Below are 5,589 nucleotides of genomic sequence, written 5' to 3'. Positions count from 1 at the left end.
GCTTTAGACCACTGAGTTATCTCACCAGCCCCAATTATGGATATTTATGACTATGCTCAACTCTGCTCGTCTTATTTTCTAGGCTATTTCCTCCCTGTTGTTGACATCAGGTAGTTTCTATTGTCTTCAAACTCACTGATCTCTCCACTGTTCTTTCTATTTATCAATAATCCCACTCATCAAACATTTCCATTTTGATTTTTTTTTTTTTTAGTTCTAAAATTTCCATTTGGTTGCCCATTAATAAATGAATGGATAAATAAGATGTGGGTTTTTCAGCCATAACAAAGGATAAACTTGAGACATTTCTATGTAAGTGGATGCACCTCGAGACCATACTCGTAAGTGAAATAAATTGCACACATATGTTTAAATTCTTCATTGTTTCTCTGATGAGGGAGACTGAAAGTGTAAATAAGGACCAAAATGTATAAGATATTTTGAAATAGGGAGAAAATGTACAAATGAGAAAGAGAACTAAGGAGGAGGGAGGGAACAAAGAAGAAAGGAGGAAAATGAGAAAGTATGGAAAGATGGGAACAAAGCTTTGTAAATAAGGAGAGGAGGAAGGATGAAGGGAGGGGAGGAGAATGGGCAAGAAAAGAATTAAGTTTTATCATGTACAGGTACAAATTCCCCATGATGACTGTGATCATTATGTATACCTAAAATGTATCAACAAACTTAATTTTAATTTAATTTTTTGTATTTTAGGGAAGGGTCTACAGGGTGTTCAGAGTCTCAAAACTAGATCGGACTTGTACTGATCCGCCGGTTTACAGCCTCCCAAGAGCTGGTATTACCGGTGCGCACCACCATGGCCAGTCCCAATTGCAGTCTCAGCGCACCCTGGGGGCGGGGCCGGTGCAGCAGGCCCGGGGATTGAGCCCTGGCCCCTGCCCCTGCTTGCAGGTGCTTTAATCCACTGAGCTATTTGGTCTGCCCTAACAAACTTAATTTTAAAAAATTTAAATGACAGCACAATATAGCTAGGTGTTGAGTATATTTTATATAGTTAATTTACATATTTAAATTATTTTAGTTTTTTCCTTCTATTTTTTCCTAAACATTTGGGCTTGAATTAATAAAAGGCAGCATATTGAAAGCAAACATTAATGTTTAATTATTTGACCAATTATGCATACCTCTGTTCATCTCAACAACAGATTCGACAATAAAAATATGTAATAGAACACTGTTAAATTTTTATTATTGTTTTGAAATTCTGTACCATTTGTACTGTCGCTTGTTACTCAGTTTTTGTCTTTGTTTCTGCTATTTATTTTTACTCTTTAAAGTAAAATAAAAAATGAAAAAAGCAATAAAAGGCAGCATCAGAAAAATATAAAGGTTTGTAACCAGTTGTTTGGAAGCAGCCTCCTGGGAAGGAGAAAGGGGCACTTCTGTGTGATGTCATGCCTCTCTTTGATGTGCAGAAAAGACTGGGCATTAGTTTAGATTGTCACATGATGATCCAGAGTTCTCAACAGCCCTAAAAACTTGCTTCTTGAGGCCATGCTTTTGAGAAAGAATGGCTAGAATGTGCACATGGAATTGGTGCTACCTGGGCAAATAAGGAGCACAAGATAGAATATGATGATTTGGTAGAGTGTTTACCTCAGCAGAAAATGATGAAATGCACGAATGCCATCAAGAAGGAGCGGGGTAGGACGGGGAGATGGCTCAGTGAAATAAGGGCTTCCCACCCCTCCGCCTCATCACTTGGGCAAGAAGGAGCGCAGGCCCTGAGCAGGGCAGCTGCCAATGGCTGGAGGCTGATCTTCATTCTCTTTTCCATTGCAGTGATTGTTTACTTGAAAACCCCTGTCAAATGTGTAAAAATAAAGGAATATTATGTCCTTAAAAAAAAAAAGAAAGAAAAATAAATAAATGAAATTTCCATTTGGTGATATTTACCTACTTTCAAGACTTCCTATTTCTTTGCTGAGACTTTTCTTTTTTTATTGTTTCAAGAGTGTTCATGATTTCTTGCTGAAGAATTTTTATGATGACTGCTTAAAATTCTTTTCCAATAAGAAAAATGCCTTCTTAGCATTGTCATTTATGTGTTACTCCATTTAGTTTGAGACATTCCTGGTTCTTGGTATGAAAAATGAGTTTCACTTGAAACATATATATTTTGTACCACTTGGGTTCTGCTTAAATCTTGTAATTTAGCAGCACCCTCTGACGTTAATCCAGGGATGGAGAAGTTACCATTACTGCCTGGTGGGATGGAGGGCCAGTTTCTCTTCTCAGCCTCTGTGGACAGTGGAGGATGAAGGAAAATCTTTTTACAGCCAGCAGAAAATAAGCAAGTAGGCCCTGCATTGGATCTCTGTTGGGGTTTAATCTTGCCAGTGGACGGGAATTTTAAAAAAAATTATCAAAGTTTTTTACTCAATAAATTCGCATCCCACACTACCCCCACAAGAAGGGCAAATGCATCTTAACCAGCAAGTAGAGTTGGAGCTCTAGGCCCCAGCTGACACCATTTTGGAAGAGATGGTCATTATTCAGGAAGAGGTGCACATAGGGGTAAAATCCTGGGCTCTCTGTTCTGCCAGGGATGGAGGCTAGGAAAAGATGACCTGCTCCAGTCTGGCAAAGGTAGCAGTCTAAGCTTTTCCTTCAGCTGTTGATAGCAGTGGTTGTAGTGAGGCTGTGTGTGTGTGTGTGTGTGTGTGTGTGTGTGTGTGTGGTGGTGGTGATTGTTGTTGTTCATTGACATTTCCAGGTGCCTGGATCCCAGACTTCTCCAGTGTCTGGTTTAGAATCTATTAAGCAAATAACATGTGATGTATTTTGCTGGGACAAAATACCTAACAACCAAAGTTAAAAAGGAAAAGATGTATTACTTTCATAATTTGTAGAGGTTTCAGTCCATAATTGACTGGCTCCAAGGCCAGGTGGTGCAGCAGACAGGCATCACAGAGGAGAAATAGTTCATGGTAACTAGAGGACAGTGAAAGCAAATAAGCAAGGCATGACCACAGCTCTTTCTATCCCTTACATCTTATCCAGGCTTCTCGGGGTAGGTAGCACTCACACCCTTCAGCCTAGTGCCCTTGAGCCTAGCATTGCACCATGAATCAATCCCAGCATCCTACACTCTAGATCCAGCTACCTCGAAAAAGCTGTACTTAACAATGGCATAAGGCTCTAGGGGGCTATCTAGACACAAGCCATAACTGCTACTCTGATGTTGAGACCAGTCTCCTTGAACTTGCAAAGATCTGCCTACCTTAGCCTCCTAAATGCTGGGATTACAGGTGTGAGTCACCACACCCAACCTAGGCAAGGACTTTCTGAACAGAACCCCAGATGCACAATAGATAACATCAAGAATCAACAAATAGGATCATATCAAACTAAAATCTTCCTCTATTTCTTTTTCCCCATCACTGGGTAGATTCTTTCCCCCCATCACTGGGCAGATTCCAAGATAGCTTGGGCTGGCTGCTTGGCGTGGTTGGTCTGAAGTTCTGCAGAGGGGAAAAGGCCAGGCCTGAGGCAAGAAATGTGGGGCCACTCTGGAAGCTTCTAAGCCACAGGAGAAACTTCTCTGTCTTTTACTACCTCTGGGTGGGAAGAGAGCATGAAATTGGATCTGCCTTTAATCAATCTTACAGATTGATAAGGACCATATTTTTTTCTCTTTTTTTTTTTATTTTTTAGTACAGGGTCTACAGGGTCTCACTACACAGATTGGACTTATAGTGATCCTTCCTGCTTTTCATCCTCCCAAGCACTGGATTTACAGGTGCACACCACCGCACCCAGTCTCAATTGAGTCTCAGTGAGCCCTGGGGGTGGAGCCGGCACAACAGGCCAGGGATCAAACCCCGGTCGGTCGTTGCATCTGCCTAAGAAGGAGCTTTAATCTGCTGAGCTATCTGCCTGGCTCAAGGCCCATATTTCTTTTCCTTCCTTACAGCTAAATTCAGCACATGACTGGGGCTGGGGAGATAGCTCGGAGGCCTAAGTGCCTGCCTGGCAAATGAAAAGACCTAGGTTCCATCCCTGGTACTGCACACCATGCCAGTCCCAGAACCAGAAAGACCCTGTACCAAATAAATAATTAAAGAAAAAATACAGCACATGACTGATAGCCAGTAAGCACTTTATGTTTGTGATGTAACAAGGTAAAGATTTTTAAATATTCACTTTTTTTTTTTTTAAAGAAGGCCTCGTCACATGGCCTTGAACTCATGTACCCAAGGATGGCCTCAAACACTCAGAAATCCTCCTGCCACAGCTTCCTAAGAGCTGGAATCACAGGTGTGTCACACCTGATAAACTTTTACTCTTCCTGAGATTTAAGAGATTTCTGGAATTTGAGGATTGGATAAATTCATTCCGGGAAATTCTTAGACAACTGTATTAAAAATATTGCTCAAATACATTTTTTATCTCTCTCCAACTTTCCCTTAGAAGTCTGTTAGGCCAGGTGTGGTGGTGCACACCTGAATTCTAGCACTTGAGAGGCTGAGGCAAGAATATGATGAGTTCAAGGTCAGCCTGGGTCAGATAGCAAGTTCAAAGCCAGCCTGAACCACATAGCAGAACCCTGTCTCAAAAAATCAAAAACAATTAGAAGTGTTACACTGTGATAGCATAGGCCTGCATCTTGAAACAGGAGGTTCACACATTGAAGTCCAGTCTGAGCAAGTTAGTGATTTAGTGAGACCCTGTCTCAAAATAAAAATGAAAAGGATGTAGCTTAGTGTTGCCTGGCACAAAGGCCCTGAGGTCAATCCTCAGTACCACATGCAGAAAGAAGCATGCTAAGCTTGTATTCTGTTCTCTTTCCTTCTTGGGAAAAGGTATTCCCAGGAGCTAGGATGACACAGTAGGACCTTGGAATTTTGTCTTGTGTCCTTTAAGAAAGATTTACCAGGAAACTGGACTTGATGACTTCTGAGTCATTTGGTGAGGCAGGATCTTCTCTGGATGCTTGTTTTAGTGTTTTCTAATGTATTTTATCTCCAAAATTTCGGGTGATGAAGGCCCACCAATTTCTTTTGTCAATAAGAGAGAAAAAAAGTGAAGAAAAAAAGAAAACCCAAACTATGTAGCATTAATCCAAACAACTATTTAACAGATGTTCTGGTTTAAAAATGACTCAGGGAGGCACCCTTCGCCATCTGCCTGAGTACTCTCCATCTGTCCAGTACTCTTTCTCTCTCCACAGACTTACAATTCTCTACAGTGTGTTATTTGTTCACACTGCTAGCATTGGGGAACCTTTTTGAGACTGAGAGCCCAAACTGCAAGCACAAACCCATTTATTTATCATAAACTTCCAGCACTGCCCTACTGATTAATGCTCAGCTGCTGGGGTGATGCTGAGGTGAGGTGGCTGGAGTGCCGGAAGAGTCCTGCATGCCCACTGAGACACGAGTGCCACGGATTCATCGCCACTGCTGTGCAACTCAGCAGTTCCACAAGGGCAGGAACTTTGTCTGGCTCCACGTGTCACTAGCATTTGGCACAATGTGTGGCACACGGTAGCAACACAACAGTATCTGTGCAATGAGGAAAGGCCACCACGTGCTGGCCTCTTGGATGGGGTGGTGAAGGTTAAAG

General features: G+C 41.8%; 1 pseudogene; it reads left to right on the top strand.

Annotated features, from left to right (window-relative positions):
* Positions 1 to 1,415: 1,415 nt before the first annotated feature.
* LOC101576163 lies at positions 1,416 to 1,749 on the top strand (annotated as a pseudogene).
* Positions 1,750 to 5,589: the final 3,840 nt, after the last annotated feature.

This window comes from Octodon degus, unplaced genomic scaffold (assembly GCF_000260255.1).
Source record: "Octodon degus isolate 3935 unplaced genomic scaffold, OctDeg1.0 scaffold00147, whole genome shotgun sequence".
Classification (NCBI taxonomy): domain Eukaryota; kingdom Metazoa; phylum Chordata; class Mammalia; order Rodentia; family Octodontidae; genus Octodon; species Octodon degus.
Note: the sequence above shows the minus strand (reverse complement) of the source record. Positions and strands in the feature narration are given on the sequence as shown.